The following is a 22,401-nucleotide window of genomic DNA, read 5'->3' as shown; positions in this document are numbered from 1 at the left end:
ATGGACGGAGGAGCCTGGTAGGCTGCAGTCCATGGGGTCGCTAAGAGTCGGACATGACTGAGCGACTTCACTTTGACTTTTCATTTTCATGCATTGGAGAAGGAGATGGCAACCCACTCCAGTGTTCTTGCCTGGAGAATCCCAGGGACGGGGGAGCCTGTTGGGCTGCCGTCTATGGGGTTGCACAGAGTCGGACACGACTGAAGCGACTTAGCAGCAGCAGCAGCTGGGAGTTCAGCTGGCTGTCGGATGATCTAGGACTGCTTAGTTAGGAAGACTGGGAGCCTTGTCTCTGCTGTATGTGGCCTTCATTCTGCAGCTCGCTAGACCTAGCATTTTCTCCTGGCCATGGCAGAGCAGCCAGAGTGGGAGCAAGCCCAACAGCACATGTACTTTCCAGCGTTTGCTTGTGTCATGTTTGTTAATATCCTGTTGGTCAAGGAAGTCACACTGGCTGGGCCAGAAGAGCAGAGTGAGTAGCTCCAGGGAGGGACAAGACCCGGCTCTCTGCAGTCAGAACCCTGGGACCTAACATGACAACTGCTGAGCAAGATCACAGTCACTGGGAATGAGGACTGAGCTCAGACTGTGTGCTGTGCCTGGCCACAGACTGTACTTCGAGTTCTGATAAGCAATCTCACAGATAGCTGTCTGGGCCAGGTCAAGTGAGAGCGCTCATCTGGTTCCCAGCAGGCTTCTGTTATCTTTCTGTGGAACTGTTTCAGGACTGAAGGGGTTGTGGGCATCAGCTAGTTCCAGTTGCATTATGTTGGGAATGAAAACACAGAGGCCCAGAGAGGTTAATTGACCAGACTAAAACTGCACAGCTAGGCAGAAGCCAAACTTAACCTGGAACCTAGATGTTGTCTCCAGCCGTTGGGTTTTAGTAACCTCAAAGGAACTGTGTTTGAGGGGGAAGGAGAGGAGGCGGAAGGGACTGAAATTGTGTTTACAGTCTTTGTATATGAACAAATCACATTCTTTCTGGAGGGAGTACAATAAAAATAATTTTTAAAATTAAAGTTCGAGGTCTTTGCAAGGGCAAAGTAAATGGTCAGACATTGAGTTGTAACTGAGCACTGTGACCGGAGATTTTTTTGGGCAGGGGGAGAAAAGTGGGGGTGTGTCCTGAAGCAGGGAGGGCTCTCAATGGGGGAGTCATTTCCCTGGCTGGAGTCTTCCTCTCCCCTCCCGTGAACATTAGGGAGAGCCAAGTGTGGAATGCTTCACGGGTCTGCGTGTGGTCCTTGCACAGGGCTAGGCTGATCTCCATGTGCTTGCTGTTTTAGTGTCCGTGCTGCTGGAGCGGGTGCTGATGGAGATCCTTGGTGGTACGTTTTGTTTTTCTTTCCTCCGCCCCCTCCGTACCCCCAAGGACTTCTGCCGCATCTGAAAAGTCAGCAGAGGACTTCTGAGAAGAGAGGAGAGAGTTTGTGTTCCAGCTCTTACTTTGTCTTACTGCTGTTTAGCAGATAGAATTGTGAAGGCAGATGTAGCCTTCCAGAATAGGAGCTATGGTAACAATGATTTAGCTGACATGGGTGGGGAATAATTTGTTCTCTATAAATCATGTTTTGTTCAGGAAATGCTCCCCAGTTAATCATTATCAAATAGACTTGATATTTTTATGATGGAACTACTTCCACAAATATGACGTATATTCTCCTGATTTACTTAGAAAAGGCAGCAAGTCCCCTATGTGAGAATGAATTTCTTTCCAAGAGTGCATTTGTAAGTCCAATTTGTAAGTAAGTCCAACATAGCCTAGGTACCTGCTTAACACAATCGACTATATAGTACTGTAACAGGTTTCTAATAGTTTTCATACAAACATAAGAAACAAACTCAAGAAAGCCTGTGAAGTGTTAGAGTACAGTGCCTTGTGGAGTGTGGTAATACAGCACAGCAGCCGGCATACATACGGGGCGTGTCTGAGTCTTTGAACGTTCTCTGTATGCCGGGGACTCACTGCAATGGAAACTTTTCCCCCACTTAGATGTCAGTTCTTGAACAGTGTGGTGATCTGGCAACTGCCTTGTAAAGAGCTTTGTATGTGCGTTCTCAGTCATTTCAGTCATATCTGACTCTGCGACCCTGTGGACGGTAGCCCACCGGGGTCTTCTATCCGTGGGATTCTCCAGGCGAGAATAGTGGAGTGGGTTGCCAAGCCCTCCTCTGGGGATCTTCCAGACCCAGGGATCGAACCATGTCTCCTGCATCGCAGGCAGATTCTTTACCCACTGAGCCACCTGGGAAGCCCAAAGAGCCTTGTAGTGAAAGGCATTTTCTGTCGTTATTTTGTTCGCTTAGGAGCTGCTAGAGTACGTTGAACTACTTAACAAACTTAAGGTTTGACAGACATACTTTAAAAAAAATTTTTTTTTGAGTGTATCACATGGTTTATGGGATCTTAACTCCCCCACCAGGGATGGAACCCAGGCCCTTGGCAGTGAAAGCTTGGACTCCTAAACACTAGGCCTCCAGAGAATTCCCACGTTTAAAGTTCTTGTACTTTATTTTCAAGTTGTGTCTCCACACTTCCTCACTGTCAGCTGAGTAAGTGTATCTGGGGGCTGCTCAGGTGGACCTGTTCTCAGACCCGTTCTTGAGCATCTCCTGCTCTGTTCCATTTAACAAGGCGCTGTGTTTCCCAGCCTCCTTGCTCTCTGGTGGCCAAGGAGAGAGATGAGGCGTCTTGCTGAGCCTCTTTCTGCTTCTCTGGTATCTCTGGGACAGCAGTGTCTCTCCCGTGGCTTCTGCCCCCCAGACCTAGCGGCCCAGCCTGGTCCAGTTCTGTGGGCTGGCCCCAGTCCCTGGGCTCTGTGACACCTCTTTCTTCTGTCAGCTCTCCTGCTCATGGTTGCTGCTCTCTGGCCTGCCTCCCTGTTCCTTCTGTGGCCGCTCAGCCATTCCAGCACTCTGTAACCAGGCTCTTAGCTCGAAAGCTCTGGAGTGGTTTCTGTTTTCTGGTTGTCTTTGACTGATAACTGGAGAGTTGCCTTCTCATGCAACTCTTTCTCTCATTCTGATTTGCCTTTTGCAATCTGCTCTGAGAACAACAGCCAGTTTTAACCTGTTTATTTTATGGACATTAATCTGTAAACGTAACTGAGTGATGTGAAAGTGTTAGTCACTCAGTCATGTCTGACTCTTTGTGACCCCATGTACTATAGCCTGCCAGGCTCCTCTTTCCATGGAATTTTCCTGGCAAGAATACTGGAGTGGGTTGCCATTCCCTTCTCCAGGGGATCTTCCTGACCCAGGGATCGAACCTGAGTCTCCTGCACTGCAGGTGGATTCTTTACCATCTGAGCTACCAGGGAAGTCAGCTGAGTGGTAGAGCAGAATAAGTCTAGAGCCTGGGCTCTGGCAGCAGAATGCTTGGGCTCCAGTTCCAGCCAGATCACTCATTCACTGTGTGGCTGGGCAACTTTCTTAACCTCTCTGAGACTCACTGTTTTCATTTGAAAGATGAAAGTAATTACAGTACCTATGTTGTCTTTTAAGATCAACACCTATGGAGGGGAAAGGAGGGATGTGGGATTGGGCAGAGGGAGAAGCTGAGTTGTGATGCAGTCTTAGCAGCAGCCTCGGTCAACCCCACAGGGAGCTCTAAAGTGGGTCGAACCTTTATTCACTGATGTTGATCATTGAAGGAGCTTCCACGGCGTGTGCTTGACCTTACGTGGAGCCGTTTTCTCCAGTGGAGGGCAGTTTTCTGCATTCTGCCAGAGAACTTGGAGTAGCAGGGTAGTCAGATCCTCAGACTCCAGGTAAGGTCTGGTCATTGCATGACAGTGTCCCTGGCATGTCTCCACATGTGTGCAGTTGTGAGAGAGTTAATCCTTGTAAAGGGTGTTGCTTGATGCCTAGTGAAGGCATAACAATCTTAGGAATCATTGTTGATGGATTAAATATAGCAGTCCAATGAGTGGACTTTATGGTATCTTGTTAGGAATTTGGTGAGTTTTTCTTAACTTCCTGTCCATGATCTCATACTGGAGAGTCCAGGTAAAGCTGCATAACTGGCCTGTGGGTCAGGAAGGTTCCATGGCTTCTACACAGACATTATTAAACGCATTTATATTCTTATTTTAATGGTAATGTGATGCCTTTGGACTGCAAGGAGATCCAACCAGTCAATCCTAAAGGAGATCAGTCCTGAGTGTTCATTGGAAGGACTGATGTTGAAACTGAAGCTCCAACACTTTGGCCACCTGATGTGAAGAACTGACTCGTTGGAAAAGACCCTGATGCTGGGAAAGATTGAAGGCAGGAGGAGAATGGGACGACAGAGGATGGGATGATTGGATGGCATCACCGACTCAATGGACAAGAGTTTGAGCAAGTTCTGGGAGTTGGTGATGGACAGGGAGGTCTGGCATGCTGCTGTCCATGGTAGTATGAATGAATGTGGTATCTTTAAATATGACTTTCCTGTAGATTCTTATATCCTTATTTTTTGAAATATTCAGGAATTCCACATCAGATTTAATAAGAATTAACACAGTGCTCCCTTTTTGAACACTTAAGATGTAGCAACAGGACTAAGCATGCATTATCTCATTAGTTCTCAGGACAACTCTCTGGGTTTTGAGATTCCTGTGTGATGGTGAGGACCCAAGGTCAGGGAGGTTAAGCAATCTGCCCGTGGTCACCCAGCCATGAAGTGACAGCTGAGTGCCCCTGCCAGGGCTGCAGCCCTGGACTCACACACGCCTATGCTTTTAACTACACATTTTTACAATTTATACAGCAGTAGGGGAAACCTTCTCCTCTGAAAATAACTCTAGCAAAGTGTAGGTGTTGTTTTGGTAGAAACATTTCAGCTGCTGCCATAAAAATCTTCTCCCAAATGGCTCTGTGAGAGCAAAGCTGGGCAGACTCTGCTTGTGTTTAAGATGCGTGCCTTATGGCTCAGCCACAACACAAATGATTTGTTTTCCTGGCCTTGTTGGCAAAGTGATTTAATTTCTGGATCTCCCTGAAGAAAAAGCCTAAACAAGTAAATTTCCTTGTAATTGGATGTTTAAAGAGGAACCACTTGGGAAAGTCACAATGGGAAGCCAGGTGCATTTTCATCCACTGAGTGATGCAGGGATTGGGGAGGGAGGTAAGTATCAGTACATGGGTAGAATTCACTCGGTGGTTTTACTTCCTAGTATTTTGCTGTTTTTCATCAAGAAATGATTTTTATAATAATCTAAGGCCCTACAAAGTGGATGTTTAGGAAAGTGGGTGTTCATCATTGTTCATGTTTCTTATATCTGAATAGAAGCAATGCCTCTTTTTCTGTAGAGAAGTACTTTTTCAAAGTTGAATGTATGGTACTAATGAGAAGTCTAGGGAGCTGTAAGGTCAGAAATTTCTTAAGGTTAGTTCTGTGGATTCCAATTTCTTTGACATATCAGGATAGTTTGGGCCATACATAGCAAAAATATAAAGTAACTGTGATATAAAATGTAAAATAACTGTGAAAATTTGTGGGGAAAAAAATCAGAGTTAGGCACTCCATGATTTCATGGTATCATTAAGAGTCCAGGTTCCCGTCTTTCTGTCTCATCCTCCCAATCGTGTGGCTTACATTTTCAAGGTCACTCTGGGGCCAGATTAGTTTTTGCCATCATATCTGCAGTCCAAATGTGCAGAGAAAGGAGCCCTCTTAGTGTAGGCAGGTTGGTCAGTTTCTGCAGCCTTCCTGAATTCCATAAAACACTTGCATTTGTATTTCACTGGCCAGCACTAACCTAGCTGCAAGAGAGCCTGGAAATGTGATGTTTAGTTGAGCATATTTGAGGCTGTCTTACTGATGAAGAAGAGAAGATGGATATTGAGTGATGATGGGCAATTTGTGCCACATTTAGGACCATAATACATATGTCTCAACTGAAAATGTAGACATGTCGGTGTAAATGTTAAAAGGTGACTTTAGTTCTTTTGTGTCATCTGCATCATCCTCAGCATCTTTTGTGGCCTGATGTGCATCAGAACATACAGAGGTGTGCAGTGTGCTTGACTCTGGCACCCTTTACTGGAGGAAGTAGTATTTGAGAAGTACACTTTCTTCATGTCATTCAGTAAATATTGATCAACTGTTGTGTGCCATGCACTGTGCCTAGGGGTTACAGCGTTTCCACATCTATTTGATCACCTCCTCCACTCCTATACCCCACGTAATACTAACACCTCAAGGAAGTGTACTGTCTTATGGAGCTAGTTTGCCGAGTGTTTACCTGGAGTGCTCATTATAGGGGAAACTTTCATGCCTGGAGTAGGGAATGAAACAGACTGTGTCTGTGTCAGTTGCCTATTCCTGTAAAACCCATGTCAAAGTTTAATACTTTAAAACAATATGCTTTTATTATTTCTCATATTAATGCATTGGCTGGGTGGTTCCTGTGGCTTTGGCTGGGGTCTCTAGGGGCACATCTGTGGTCAGGGGTTGGTTGTGATATGGCTCTACTGATCTTGGCTGGACGTGGTCCCTTGTTAGGGTGCAGCTGGGGGCTGGCTGGTCAGTTGGTACCCTGGGATTTCCTCCACACGGTCTCTTCATCTGCAGCTGTCCCAAGCTTCTCATTGAGCTCAGATGGTTCAGGAGAAAGAATGGAAGTGCATGAGGCCCCTTGAAGCCAAGGCTCCAAATTAACACAGCCTGACTTCTGCCAAAAGCAAGTCACAAAATTGGCCCAGATTAAGCTGGAGATCCAAGCTCCATCTCTTGTTGAAAGGAGCTTCCAGGTCACATTGCAAGGGGCATGGAGAGCTAAAGAAGGAGAGAAATGGGGCCATTTCAGCAATCAATCTACTGGTTTCTCAGGGAGGAGAAGTTTAGCCTGTACTGTTAGTCTGTACTTTTCTCCTTCCCTCTTTCCACCCAACACCTCCAGTCAAAATTTCTATGCACTGAAATTCTTGGTAGCTATGGTAATGGAATTAAATCAGTTGTCTGTACCTGCCTTAGTGTGTTGGAATTCCCAAAGCTCAGCCACCAGTTGATGGGTAAGACTTTAGAGTACATGGGCTCTGCCAAGGGTCCTTTTGTGTTTAATTTTCAGTTTTGTTTCAGGTGTTGCAGAGGGGAAGATCTGATGCTATTTCTTTCAATTTTTTAATATTTTTCTTCTTATTAGTTTGGCTGTGCTGGGTCTTAGTTGCCGTGGAGGCTTTTCTCTGGTTGTGGTGAGCAGGGCTACTACCCGTTGTGGAGCGTGGGCTTCCCATTGCAGTGGCCTCTCTCATGGCGCATGGGCTGTAGGCTGGGAGGCTTCCGTAGTTGCAGCTCTTGAGCTCTGGAGAATTGGTTCAGTAGTTGTGGCACACGGGCTTTGTTGTCCTTTGGCACGTGGACTCTTCCCAGACTGGGGATCAAACCCATGTCTCCTGCCTTAGCAGGCAGGTTCCTTACCACCGAGCCCCTGTGGAAGCTCCTTATACTATTTCTTGACTGATACATTCTGTGATGTGCAACCCTCTGAACGATCAGTCTCCTCATCCATAAAATGGGCACATGGCGATCCTATCTCAGTGTATTTAAGAAATCATTTAAAACACACCACCATTGCTCATAATAACTAATGCTGACATGAGACTTACCCTGTGCTGGGTGCAGTTCTTCACAAACCTGTGAGGTAGGTGCTGTGATGACCCATTCACAGATGTGCTACCGGGGCCCAGAAAGGTTCAATGACAAGTCAGGGTGATGCAGACCGCTCCAGCCAGCTGAGTCACTTAAAAATGAGAGAAATAAAGGTCTTATTTTGACAGAATTGAGAGGGATGGGAACAATGACTTAGACTTTTAAAATGAAGTTTGGCTTTTTAGTACAGAGCCTGTCCTGACGGTTTACATAGCTATTTCTTGCAGGTACGTTTGACATTCAGAAGCAATCAGGTTGTATTCTCTGTTCTTTGAGGTATTACTGGGCTCTGCGCATCTTGAAGGTTACATCTGCAATCAGCATTAATTTCATTGTTAACCATCCTTCATATTAGTTACCGCGTTGTTCCTTTTCTGTTTTTCTTCTGTTTTTGAGACTACTTGGGTTTTAGTGGAGATGATAAGTTGTGAGATTAGATGGGACAGCTCAAGTTTATTGTTCAAGAAGCCGTATTAGACACAGAGAGTGAACTCGGAGCCCGGTTGAGCTGTGTGGGTCGCTAATCCGGTATCATAGTACTGTGCTCTGTTCTTCCCCATTTTAGTCCAAAATGCCTGTTGAACTGGTGTGGGGTGAAGAAGGCATAGGGTGTTAAATGGGAGTGATTTTTTGCACTACATTTTATGGTTCACTTAAGGGAGTCACACTGAACTGTTTGAACAAAGGGAGAAATTCCCCTGGAAGCCAAGGTCAGAGAAAATCATATGAAGAAAAAGACAGATAAGTGATGCCCTTTTGCTTTTATTAATATATTTGTCTTAGTTCCTTTGGGCTGCTGTAACAATATCCTGTGAACTAGGAAACTTATAAACAACAGACATTTATTTCTCATAGTTTCTGAAGCTGGAGGTCTGAGATCAGAATGCCAGCATGTTCGAGGGAGGGCCCTCTCCTGGGTGCAGACCTCTTCTTGTATCATCGTGTGGTAGTAAGGGCTGGTGAGCTCTCTGGAACCTCTTTTATAAGAGGAATAATCCTGTGCTCCATCCTCACGACCTAAGAACCTCCCAATCACCCTTCCTTCTAATATCAACATCTTTGGTGTTTCGTGAATACTGAGGGGACACAGACATTCAGATCATAGCAATATTCAAACAGATTTTTAAAAAGTTATTCATTTCATGTAGACTGGCTATAACTTAAACAAAAAGCCCTTTGCTGCAGCAGTATTCAAGAAAACAGAGCAATTCTTGTGATGTTGCACAATCAGAATGTTAAAATGTTGGTTGGAGGAACCATGAGTCTGTTTGTGACTACATTTTGGTTGGTGTCATGTGGATAAGGAGCGGCAGACTTTTTTTCTTTTCAATTCTTTGTGGTTGAAATATTGGGATTTTTTTAAGCAGAGAGGAGAAGAAACTATAATGGAATTCAGGACACTGCATTCCATTCTGGCTTCTAGAGGATCACATGAGTTTCAAACACTCCTTAATTGGCTGCATTTTTAATTAAAGAAAAACAGAAGGAGCTTTTCTTTTCACCTATATAAGAACTCATAAGAAATCTCTTTATCTTGTAATTCACAGGTCAGAGGATCGAGTTTGAATAAATATTTACCCACATATATTTATAAAATACTAGTAAAAACTAATTTATGTGGAATTCTTGCTGTATGCTGTGTACTATTTTAGTGTTTTACTATAATAACCACTTTATCCTCACAATAGCCCCTTGAAATAGATACTGTCATTATTACTATTTTTATAAATGAAGAAACCAAGGCACAGAGATCTTAAGTAACTTGCGTAAAGCACACACCAAGGGAGTTGCAAAGCTAATATTCAAATCCAAACCATTGTAATCGGTACCCTACAGTGTTTCCCAAGTGTCAGTCATTCAGATACTACCTTCATTCTTTTTACAATTCTTCTATTCTTCTATTTTTATTTCATATTTTTCACTTTTGTTTAACCACAAACATAAATGTATTTTAAAAGGCAACCTTAGATCATTACCTTGGAAAACTATCTTGTGCCACAAATTGTTGAGATAGCCAATAAAAATTAAAAAATGAAGACTAAATAGTGTCATGCAATCCTAAGTAGATGCCAGTGCCTACTGAAATTCGAGTCAGAGACCTGCCTTCACTGTCCTGAGAGAGAAAGAGGAGAGAGAGCCAAGATCAGAGTGAATCTGAAGACAAAGTTAGGGCTGTCTTTAATGTCATCCTAAGGGGTGTGTGTGTGTGTGTGTGCGTGTGTGTGGTAGTGAGCAAGATGGATAGCCTACTTTCTTGATTCCATGGGAATCATTTGTTTAAAACATAAAGATGTGGTGGTACCTTCAGAATCAAGGAAAGTGAAGTGGAAGATACCAAGATGAATTCAGGCCTCTTTCAGTTCAGCCTGTCCAGGGAAAGCTATTGTCTGAATTATTAACCCTAAAGTCAGTCAGTAATTCTTCTGGTCCTAGAAAATCCTTCTAGGTTGCTTTGTGGAAAGGACTGTGGGTATTTTTTTTTTTTTTTTTTTTACTAAAGTTATTATGTATTGAAGAAAGTATAATTACCCCTGAATTTTAAACTAAACTACTTAGAAAATGGCCTTACATTAAGTCTTGCTTCAACCTTGACACATACCTAGTGGTTTGAAACATTAGAGTCTTAGTCCTCTTTCACAAAGATCTATCTTATTTATATCTATCTATCTATATATATATTGCTCTTCATCATTAATTTAGAGTTGTTATATTTTGATTATGGTAAGAAAAGCAGAAGGGGCTTTTCATCTCCCAGTTTAACCTTAATGATGAAACTCCAAGTGTTTTTAAGTAATGAAGAGGGATCTTCCTTTTAATTCACAGGTCTCTTAAAAGCAGCTCATAGACATCATTAAGACTCATCAATGTGAACAATAAATTAATCTGCATCTGAAGTTTTTACTGATTCCCTGATCACATAATTTCTACACGTTCTGATTTCACTTTTTGGATGTTTTATACATTATATGAATTCTTAATCAAGATGAATGTATAAGCAGTGCCCTTTTACACAGGCTGAGAGAATGCTACTTGACGAAAGTTTTAGCGGAAGGTGATGAATGAAACTGGCTGCATCTTACCCAGAATCCCTATTTCCATTCTAAAATAGTACAAATATTAAATATTTATATAGCTGCAAATAGGCAGCATGATGTGGAATATAACTTATGTGGCTGGTAAACTATTTCCTGTTCAGTGTGCCAGTGAACTTTGGAAAACTTCTGATAGATGTTAGGCCTAGTTAGCTGCTCAGAGTTTGAGAACAGAGGTAGGCAGCTTGGGGAAGAACAGGGGAACATCTGTCTGCACTGAAGCTGCTGTGGGACTGTATCTCCAGGGGCAAGCACTGCAGTCCAGTTGGGACAGCATGGTGGGCTGGACGGGCCACTGTTCGGTAGCAAAACACAGACCTCTTCATCTGCAGGCTCATGGAAGGTGACGTGGTATGCTTTGTCCGATCAGTCAACTGTGGCCAGGGGTGGATTCTAACAGTTCAGCTGGGGTTCGTTTATTTAGGTATCATTGATTTATAGTTGTGTTAATTTCTGCTGTGTTAATAATACAGCAAAGTCATTTTATATATGTAAAATGATTTCTCTTAGGAAACTGAACAGAGTTCTGTGTGCTGTCCTGTAGGCCCTTGCTGTTCATCCCTTCTATATATCAACGCTTCCATCTGCTAACCCTGGCCTCCCACTCTGTCCCTCCCCAGGCCCTCTTCCTTGGCAACCACCAGTCTGGTCTCTATCTCTGTGCATCTGTTTGTTTTTCATAGATAGGTTCATTTGTGTCCTATTTTGAATTCTACGTATAAGTAATATCACGTGGCATTTATTTGTCTCTTTCTGACTTTCTTAGTACGGTACTCTCCAGTTGCATCCATGCTGTGACAAATGGCATTATTTCATTCTTACTTAGATGCAGTCTATGGCTAGGTTTTAGAAACCAGAACTAGCTCTGAAAGTGTGTCCTGGTTTTAGAAATAAGATCAGTGAAGGTCAGGGTAGTTAGAGTCTCAAGGGCATGGACCACGTTTGTTTACTCACCAGTGGGCACCCAGCATCTGACATAGTACTGGGTGCATGGCAGGCACTCAGGATTTAAATAATGTGTCAGATCAATGAGGGAACCGAGTTATATTGGGCAACTAATGTTTTTGGCATCATAAATCATTTTTGCTTGGTGAGAGGAAACCCTAGCAGAACTATGTGTGTTTTAGAGCTTTCTGAAGAAATAGAATCAATTACAGTTTGGGGAACTGAAAAAGAAAACAGAGTTATCTTGGAGTGAGTGGTTGGTTTCCCACAATATGTTTCTCTGATTGAAAGAGATATTTCCAAGCTCTTTTTGGACACAGAGAAAGAGATTATGACTTCTGTCCCTTTCCTTTCTGTCTGTCCAGGAAGAAAGAGCCTGTCAGGATTTAGAACAGAGAGAAGCCATGTGGAAAACATAGTTTTCTTCTAGACTGTGGGTCTCGAGGATTAACAGAACATACTAGGAAATAAGGTTCTTTCTCTTGGGAAATTACTAGTGCTGGCAGCTTGAAATACCATGAGAAGGCATTTCATCGGAGGCAGGTCTTCAGGTAGCGTGCCCGAGAGGGTGTGAGCCTGAGGGAGGGAAACGGAAGGAAAGGCAGAGCTGTATTGGTGAGCAGCTGAATCGGCGCGGCTGGAGTGGAAGGCACCCCGCGTGTTCTTAGCGCCGACTGTGTGCCAGGCCATGGGACATACGCATCAATATTAACTGTTTTGAGACAGCTGTTATTTTGGATGTGTTATATTTTTCCGAGAGATGCTGTTATCCCCATTTGACACAAAAGGAATCTGAAGTTTATTAGGAAGCCTGTGATTAGTCTAAAGATGTGTTAATAGCTAGAACATATAATGGGGCTGAGGTTTGAACCCAAGCCTGTCTGATTCAAAAATTCAAATTCTTTTCCCAGGTGAAGCTATTCCTTGCCTTTCTTATGATTGTATTCTGTATTTAGCAATTATCTCAAGTGATTCACAGCATTTACCAATTGTAAAGGAAGAGTTCTGTTTTTACAGGGAAGGTAATGTTGGATTGCAGACTCAGTGTTTAGATTTTCAGCCACGTGTGTGTGTGTGTGTGTGTGTGTGTGTGTAATGGGGGATATCCGGGTGGTCCAGGTCCTTCACATTCAAAGCCTTCTCCCGGGCCTGGCCACATCAGCATCATTGTGAACTTGTTAAAATGCAAGATCTCAGGCTCCACAGCCAACCTCTAGCACAGTCTGCATTTTTCAGCAAAATTCCCTTGGTGACTTGTGCACACATGAAAGCTTGAGAAGCTCTGTGGAAATGACTGTGATGATTCCCACGCAGATGTTTGAGAGGCTGGCATATCATGTGAAAACAATACTAGTTTGTGACAATCATGAGTTATCATCCCAGTTTATTGAGTACTTACTATATGCCAGATGATATAGTGTTTTATGTAGATTTTCTTATTTTAAAAAATTTCACTTACCCTGTGCTGTGGTGATTTTGATCCTCTATTAAATGTGAGAAATCTGAATGTGAGAGGTTAAGTAACTCGCCCGAAATTAAGGAACTCTGATGCCAACCCAGGTACGTCAGGTCCCAGCTTCATGCTGTCCAGTTTAACTACACACTGGATCACTGGTGTCTGACTGGTCATGATAAGAAAGTGAATTACAGCACAGAGCACTGCCAGTTCATGAATAATGTTCTCTGACATGTATTTCACTTTACTGATTCTAAATGGTGAGACAAAATAAGGTAGTCTCTTTTGAATGATATCTGATATTGCTTAAACCATGAGTTGTCTGTTTTTTCCTTGGAGTAGAATAAGTATTTAGAATAAACGAACCTAGGAGGCATTTTGTTCTGTGAATTCTATTCTAACTTTATAGATAACTACCTTTTCTACCTTTTACTGATAGTTATTAATAACATGTGATTCAGTAATTCTGATCATATTGCCTTTTTAATACGGATAATCAGTGATATAATAAAAGATGTTGAACATGGGTGGTGTGAAGAGTTAGAGGAACACTGCAGAGTATGTAAGTTCATGCGATGGTTTTTGTTGTTTGTTTCTCAGTGTATTCCTTTTTTTGTTTTTGTCAATTTTTGTGTGTTTGCTTTTTGTTTCCCTAGATGGATGATGTGTGTGGGCTGAAACACTTGCAGTGTTTGTTAGAATGTCATTACCATGCTTTAAAATAATGTTCTCTGCTAATTTGTTCTCTGTTCCCTGGAGCAAGCGGTGAGCTGACTGCAATAGGTTTACTGGGTTGCAGGCTTTAAACTTGGTTGGAAGGACCAAGGGCACTCTTCTTTTGGTTTTGATCCGTAGACTTTGGGGATAAAAGGGAAGCAAAAAATACAATTTTTGTGTGTTTTGAGGATTTGCAGGAGAGGAAGAACAGAGGAGGCAGATCTGTCTGAACCTGAATGCTTGCTTATCGTGTCGCAGTAAATGAATATCCTAATCCTTTCTTAAATTTCTAGATAATCATAAGTCGATTTAACATATTATTTAGAGCTACTAGGAGGAAACATTCTGTAGAAGTATATTAAAGGGCTTTGGAAAGGATGGCATTTACTTTGGAAACAGAACCTTTATTCATATTCACTCATCCTGTAGTATTAGTATTAATATTGTAGTAACACTGGTGTATCTTGCTGGGGTTGCTTATATGGCAGTGTCAACGATATGAAGCTGCCTGTACTAACTGGGGCTTCCCTGGTGGCTCAGATGGTAAAGAATCTGCCTGAAATGCAGGAGACTTGGGTTCAATCCCTGGGTTGGGAAGATCCCCTGGAGAAGGGAAAGGCTGCCCACTCCAGTGTTCTAGCCTGGAGAAGTCCATGGGATCTCAAAGAGTTGGACATGATGTGACTCTCACTTTCACTTTACTGGTGGCTCAGAGGTTAAGAATCCACCGGCCAAGGCAGGAGACACAGGTTCCGTCCTTGGACTGGGAAGATCCTCTGGAGAAGGGAATGGCAACCTGCTCTGGTATTCTTGCCTGGAAAATCTCATGGACAGAGGAGCCTGGAGGCTTTCAGTCCTTGGGGTCTCAAAAGAGTAAGACATGACTTAGCAACTAAACAACAAGAACCAACTAATTTTTTTAAAAAGCCACAATATAAGCCTTTTCTTATTCTCAGTAAAAATTTTTATATCTTTGCTTTACCCTTCTAAAAAGCTGTTTTGTAAATTCACAGACCTTTCCTGTGAGGTGCTGGTATTTCAGAACTGGCTCTGAGAAGGGAGAGGGCACGGAGTTTGGTTTGTATTGTCCACTGGCCCCTGCGGTCTGAATATTCCCACTGTGACTGGAGATGGGCAGAGACACACCCAGTGTTTTTCTGTAGGAGGTGCAAGTCATCTCAGCACATCAGTGATACGAGCACTAAGAGATTTGGAAGGGAAGAGGCAGTTAGAGGTGCACAGTGGAGAGAGCATTGAAGCATATAAAAAATAATCAGCGTAAGGTGGGAGGTGGGGTTCTCTTGAAAGGACTTTAAGTAGAAGTGTCTATTCGCTTCCCTGAAACTCTGGATATTAAAAAAATGCTAAAAGTGGGGGAAAACTTTGCTAAAAGTTGGAAATGGCTATAATCCAAAAAACTGAAGAATATCTACCAAATTTGGTGGTATTTGGAGCAAATCCAGGGAAAGTCAAAGTATGTCTCTCTTAAAACCCCTGGAGGCAGAGGCTCTGCCAGACCAAAGCCTTTACATGGAAGAGAGAGGTTGGAGGCACAGGTGGGTCTCTGGGCGGCAGCCCTTGTTCCTGGTTTGATGTTTCCTTTGTTTCTTGATGATTTAATAACCCTCATGTTTCTTCTTCCTTTTCCTTCTATAATTTAGGTTAATGTTTTGTTTTTTACTCATTTGTGGTAATAACTATAAATGTGAATAATAATATAAAAAATTCTATGCTCTATTCTAATTGATTTATTAACTTTAGGCAGGGCCTGTTGGCTCCTAGATATGAAGATTTAAATAAATAGCACATTTGTATTCTTCCCATTTTTTCCTTCAGCCTTCTTGATTATATTACTTATTATTTTTGCATTATTGAGATGTATAATATGTTCTTTTTTAAATAGTTGCTGTACCTTTTGTTTTTTCCAGCTTTATTGAAATGTAATTGACATTCAAATGTAACATTGTATAAATTTAATGTGTATGAATAGGATGTATAATATACATGTATATTGTGAAATGATCGCTATAGTCAGGGTACTCAGCACAGTCATCACCTCAGAGTGTTACTGTTTTTAAAGTTGAAATATAGTTGATTTACAGTGTTGTCTTAGTTTCAGGTGTACAGCAATTGAGTCAAATACACACACACACACACACACACACACACGTTGTTTTAGTCACTAAGTCATGTCTGACTGTTTTGTGACTCCACAGACTGTAGCCTGCCAGGCTCCTCTATCCATGGGATTTCCCAGGCAAGAATACTAGAGTGGGTTGCCATTTCCTTCTCCAGGGGATCTTCCTGACTCAGCGATGGAACTTGTGTCTCCTGCATTGGCAGGCAGATTCTTTACCCTCTGAGCCACAAGGGAAGTCTACAGATGTTTCCTTTATGGGTTATTACAAAATATTGAGTGTTGTTTCCTGTGCTATACCGTATGTCCTTGTTGTTTATATATAGTAATATGTCACTGTTAATCCTGAACTCCGAATTTATTCCTCCTTCCTCTACCCCACAGCATTACTATTCGTGTGTGTGGTGAGAAGATTTATAACATTTTCATTACAGTCTGCATATTATAATTGTTTGACTTCCATTTCATATTTAAATAATTATGTCGCAAAAACCAGAACAAAAGAAAATGTCAAACCAGGAAGCCTAACAAAATGGAATAATAGAATTAAGATGAACCACATGGTTATTAGAAACCACAACATAAATGGAATAAACTCATTCATTAGAAGGAAACTGTGCTTAGAATATGAGTCATTTAAAACAAAGTGATTACAAGTAAATGTGAACTGAAACAGCAGTGGCTGTAATTAATATGGAAGAGGGGGGTTTTACTTTTATGAGTTTTGGCTATCGATTTCACACCTTCTATGGTCTGAACTTTTAAAATAAACTTGTGTTGCTTTCACAATTAATTTTTAAGACATCCCAGTCTACATCTATTTGTTATAACAGGACACAGATGCATGTTCTTCGTAGGAAACAGTGACTCTGTTTAACTTCCTGCTTTTGCTGCAGAGCAAGTCCTTAGGAAGTAGTGGCTGAAGGAATGTGCACTTAAATATCATGATATGTAGCTTTCTCTTAATCATGATCTTTGCTGAGGGGCTGGAGTTTGTATTTTTCTAATATAGCCTTATGACATGATTTTTTTAATAAGCAGTTGTACTGCTATTTTACGGGTGTTGAAATACCATCCCATGCTTCCTGGATCATTCCTTAATTAAAATAATTTTCTCAACCTATTATAGTTGAGAGAATATTATGCTTATAATTCAGTAGAATATGGATTCATGAATGAAAGACATAGCTTTTAAATTAAAGGTTAAATATCTTATTAGAAGGATAAGGGGAATAAACCTCATTTTAGAAAGATGTTGATCTTTAAGGGGACAGGAGCTGGAAAAACGACTCGTGTGCAATGGTTCTGGAGTAGTCAGGGCAGATGAGTGAGGGGTCAGTGTGACTCAGTTATTTCAGTGGAGCAGCTGTGAACCGCCCATCTATCCTGAAAACCTGCTTTTCCATCTAAATGAGAACAGAAGGATGTCAAGATTGCTGGGTGTGCAGGGCTTTGGGATTTGAGAGGAGAGGAGGTGCTGGACGGGGGAGTTGGTTCTACATGTGGTTTGCTGGAGGGATCTGACTCAGTTTCCTCCCCTTGAGTCTGCCTGTAAAGTGGTTGAAATGTACACATATGGATGCAGTAGGTGTTGGGTTTGGGTGGTGGCTACTCCTGCCTCGGTGTTGGTATCTTGGCTGGGGTGCCCTCTCTGTAGGATATGTTGGCTGAATGTTCATCTCTGAGGTCTGATGTTCAACTCTGGAGGGCAGATGGGTGACCCGGTGCAACCACACACCCACCAGAGCAGCTGCAGGGGCTCCAGCAGAAGGTCCAGCTGCTTGAGAGTGTCCCTTGTTTCCAAGCATAATGGGTGGAATGAAGGAGACGCCCATGAAATACATGTATAGCCTATTTCTCATATTTATGTTTTTAAAATATGTTTACTGTTTATTAATATTGAGTAATCTAGAAATTGATCACACTGGAATTTCGTAGAAATTAGTACAAATTAGAGGTAGATGGGAAGCTTTGTAATCTAAGGGCTTTTCTAAGTGCTTTGAAAAGTCATCACAGTGTCAGGTACGTTGCATAAAAACGGGCAAGTGAATCTAAAATTATTAGCACTTCCCAAGTGTGTCTGAAAAAATATAATTCCCTTTGGATGCCCCACAAATAAAGGGTCCCATGGTTAAATAATTGGGATGTAGTGCATAAACCATTTTTTAAAGTTTCTGCTGTATAGGATTCTATTGACATTAGTCTAGATTGACCACCCTAAAATTTCACCCTGAAACCTTGTTTTGTGAAGTATTTTACACTCTCTGGCACATTTTGGGAAAAGCTAACCTTTTTAAAAAATTGCCATACTAGTGCTTGTGTGTGTGTGTGTGTGTGTGTGTGTTAGTATCTTAATTTGATGGAGAATTAAAATCCTCTCAAAATATATTTCTAGGACCAAAGTATCCACATTTTACTATCTGTGCAAGGAGTATAATCTCCAGATCTCACTCGATCTATTAGTTCTTACCTATTTTTCTTTCGATCAGCACTACTGGTAACTTAAGAGTTTAAAAAATCTACTTTCTTTCTTGAATCCTGAAGGTGTTACAGAGGGAAACAGGCAAAAGGTGGCAGGCAGATGGGGGAGTTGAAACAAAGACTTTTAGCAGCTCGCAAGTTATCCCAGTTCCTGAATGGACAGTCAGTTGGGCTTTCCTTTAGGTTTATAGCTTGAATTTTCATAGCCTTCACTTTAGAGAAGTCAAAGATTTATTGGAAGGATGAGTTCTGGTGTAGGATTCAAACTTTCCTGTTCCTGCTAAGAAGCTCTAGCCTCTGGGCAAGTGGCACTTCTCGTGTGCGGGGCACTCACTCATTCACGGGCAGATACTTGGCAAGGTGCCGGCCAAAAGCATTTGCTATGTTTGTCTTTCTGCTTGGAATAGTGAAAAGAGTCTTTCTCGGCCCCTGTGTCTGGATGTTTGTTGTGGCTATGGGCACGGTTTGTCCAGCGTCTCGCTTTGTGGCCGAGGGCTGGGACGCTGCAGGGAGAGTCCTTACATGTGCTGGCTGTGTGGGGCTTGCTCATCCGAGTCTCCCTTCTGGAAAGAGTGAGCTTATCCTTGCAGTTCTCAGCCTGCGTGCTCTCAAGATCCTCTTTCTGACCGGGTGAAGTTTACAGCCTGCTCACTGCTCTTCAGGTAAGAGAACATACTGAAAAACGGCTTTATGGGTGGAAGTTAAGGTTTACAAAGGGGAGTCATTTTGATGTTTCTTTTTTTATAGCTTGAGGTAGGGCTGGCACAATTTTATTTTTGTGGTTCCTGAAGGTAAGCAGGTATAGGTTTATGCAGTGGCAGGAAAAAAAAAAAAACGCTGGAAAATACTTCTCCGTTTTTAAATTTCTTAGATCACTCAGACTTTTCATGAAGATTATTTTATTACTGATTTTTTTCCTTAGATTTTCTAATAAGGGAGAAGCCTAAGACAAGATTGAGGCAACAAAGTATATCAGATACTATCGTTTTATGGCGATTCTGGCTTTAATTAGATACAGATTTATTTTGATGTCCTTTTTTTTTTTTTTTTAAATAAATCTTCTAAACCTGACTGGGACTCAGATTTTTCAATAAGGCATTTATTGGTATGATTCAATTGACTGGTAGGATTTTTGTGTGCCTATCTTTTAACATTTGCATATTTAAAACAGTAACCAGCTATATAGGGGTATATGAGAAATCTCTGTACTTTCTGCCCAGTTTTGCTTTGAATGTAAACCTACTGGAAAAATAAAATCTAGCCAAAAAAAAAAAAATTAGCCAGTCTCTTGAAAATGTTTTCTATGACTACCTTAGCATGATGCAATATAGCACAGAAAGTGTTAAACATTTTTCCATTATGCACGAATTATTACAAAAAGATTCATTTTTGTTTTTCATAATTAGTAATAAAAGTATGAGACGTATTTCAGTGTCATGTTTTGATTGCCTCCTCTTAAAAATTTTTATTTTTATCATTACTTTCTTTTTATAAGCAAGTGATACTAGTTTTTATTTTTGGCTTTGGTGCAATATCAACTTTTCTTTTTTGGTGTCACTGTGGCATGTGAGATCTCAGTTCCCTGACCCGAGATCAAACCTGGGCCCCCTGCAGGGAAAGGGCAGCATCATAACCGCTGGACGCCAGGGAAGTCCTTGACTGCGCTTTTTAAAAAACTGTCTTAAGACAGGCAAGATGATTATTTTTAAAAGTCTCTTCCTAAATAGGAAGAGAGAATGAAAATATACTTTTTACTTACTGTCTTGGAAATGCACTTACTTATTGTTTTGGAAAGTTGATTGGACAATATGTAAAATTCCTGAAATAAAAGTGGGAATCAGTAACTTAAAAGTTGTTTTTTTGTGTTTGGTAACCATATTTTTAAAAACCACTTTTCACAAAGTTTTACACATATTTATAGACAAAGAAGTGATGCTGAAGTATGAAACTTCAGTGAGTACAGAGTAGTTGACTTAAGGTGGCTTTAGAAAAATCTTTGTGTACTTTGTTTTGTCAGCTTAGTGTCTTTCAAGAAATGCTATTATAAGAGAAAATGTTAAACCTTTAGTTTTGTATCAACCATGACTAGCCACGGATATTTGAGCATAAGTTTCTGTTACAGTGACTGAAATAAACAAAACATGGTCTTTAAAATACACTTATCCTAGACAAATGTACACATGATAATGTGAATAAATAAACAACATTCTATGGCTGTTTTTAAGATCAATAAATAACTTTCCCAGATGTCTTACAACTGAATGGGGGGCAATAGCTGGAGAATTCCTCTGATTGTACCCGTTGAAGAGAAAAGAGCAGTTATCAATACGTGCAAAGTGATCCCCTCTCCAGAGATGTGTGGGGTATTTCTAGATCCGCTGGAGAATATGAAACTTTCCAAAGTGCTCACAGCAGGTTGCAATGTGTTTACCGTGGTGGACTCTCCAAGGTGGCAGGGGTCCAGGGAGCTTCCGTTCTTAGGTGGGGGCAAGGTCATAGCATTGTAGGGAGGAAGTGACTGTCAAGGAAATGTGCTTCCAGGAGGTAGGAGGTCAAGCCTTCCCGTTGTTCACCTGGTTTCCTGTAGCCGTCTTCTCTGTCTGAGGTTAAAGCTGCTACTTGGGAAGGCTTTGGTCCCCAAGGCTCAGCTACAGACTCGTCGTAAGATCACACTAGATCATCTGTGGTTTGGTTAAACAGCAAATTCTAACACAGCAGGTGTAGGCTGCGGCCTGGGATCCTGCATTTCTAACAAGCCCCAGGGCTGCTGATGTTGCAGGTTCTGGGACCACTCTGCCAAACACCTCCCAGAGTGTTATTTTTAACTTAATGAATGTTTTCTAGTTTGTGCTAAGCAATGAGTTTGTGAAGTAAATGGCAGAGAATGTGATCAAGGTGAACCGACTGGCTGTAGACAGCGGCCCTTCACAGGTAATGTGATAGGTGATGGTTTCTGGGGAGGAAATGTGAGGCTTTGTAACTTCTCACAAGCCTCCCCAGCGATCCTTTTGCAGGACTCTTTCTGTTGGCAGTCCTGCCTGTGGCCTCTCAGGACAAATCTCTCATCCACTCTCTCCATCTGCCCATTAGGAGCCTTTTTTCACGTGTGTTGGGTTTGATTTGCATCTTGCTCCTGCGTCTTCTAACAGCATCCTCTCTCCAGCCTGGCTTGCAGGTGCCCCACTACAGCTCCGTGTGAATTTAAATATAGAAATCATCTGTGGGGAGCTACGTCTTTCCTTCATATAACACACATTTTCCCAATGTAATCAACCAGTCTTGGGCAGTTGATTTAAAAAAAAAAAAAAGAAGCCTTGCTTGTCTCAGCTTGTTAGACTTGTGCTTTGAGTTTTCAACATCAGCATTCTATCAGGGTCCTAGATATCCTGTAAACTCTTGAAGGGAAAGAAGTGGGCAGCAGGGCAGTGCTGTGATGCTCTAAGTGCTTCAGTAATTTTATTCCCAATTATATTTTCTTCTCCAACCCTTTTTAATGAGAATCTCACACTTGAAAGTTTTACAGAGAACAGTTGCATTTTCACTGCCTAGATTATACCATTAGCATTTTACTTCATCACATCTGTCTGTATCTACCTATCCCTTTGTCCATCTCTTACAATCTTATTTATGATGCATTTCAAAATAAACCTCAGGCATCAGTTTGCACATTTCGGCATTCTTATTATTAACTAGAGTTCAGTGTTTGTCAATAGTGTTTCATATGAAATTTGCATACCATGAAATATACACATACCTAATTGTATGTGAGTTGAGCTTGGACAAATGGATGTGCTAGTGTAGATCCTTGGCAAGATCTGAAACATTACCATCACCGAGAAAGTTTCCTCATGTCCTTTGTCGTCTCGTATATTCTTTTGTGAATGTTCTCAAATGAGAACTCATTGATTACGAATAGATGGTTTGTGGTTAATTT

At 41.7% G+C, this 22,401-nt stretch overlaps 1 protein-coding gene across 7 annotated transcripts in view; it reads left to right on the top strand.

The window, feature by feature from the left end:
- The window catches only part of PLCB4 (phospholipase C, beta 4), a 488,269-nt gene that overhangs the window by 103,260 nt on the left and 362,608 nt on the right, over positions 1 to 22,401 (top strand). The window contains exon 1 of one of the 7 annotated variants that reach the window (XM_010834227.1): positions 16,270 to 19,129. The exons of the other annotated variants lie outside the window; for them this stretch is intronic. The gene's annotated coding sequence lies outside the window, so the exon portion shown is untranslated. Of the gene's footprint in view, positions 1 to 16,269; positions 19,130 to 22,401 lie in introns of those variants that run through there. 7 annotated transcript variants of the gene reach the window in all.

The sequence above is a fragment of the Bison bison genome, unplaced genomic scaffold (assembly GCF_000754665.1).
Source record: "Bison bison bison isolate TAMUID 2011002044 unplaced genomic scaffold, Bison_UMD1.0 scf7180017864030, whole genome shotgun sequence".
In the NCBI taxonomy this organism is placed as follows: Eukaryota; Metazoa; Chordata; class Mammalia; order Artiodactyla; family Bovidae; genus Bison; species Bison bison.
Note: the sequence above shows the minus strand (reverse complement) of the source record. Positions and strands in the feature narration are given on the sequence as shown.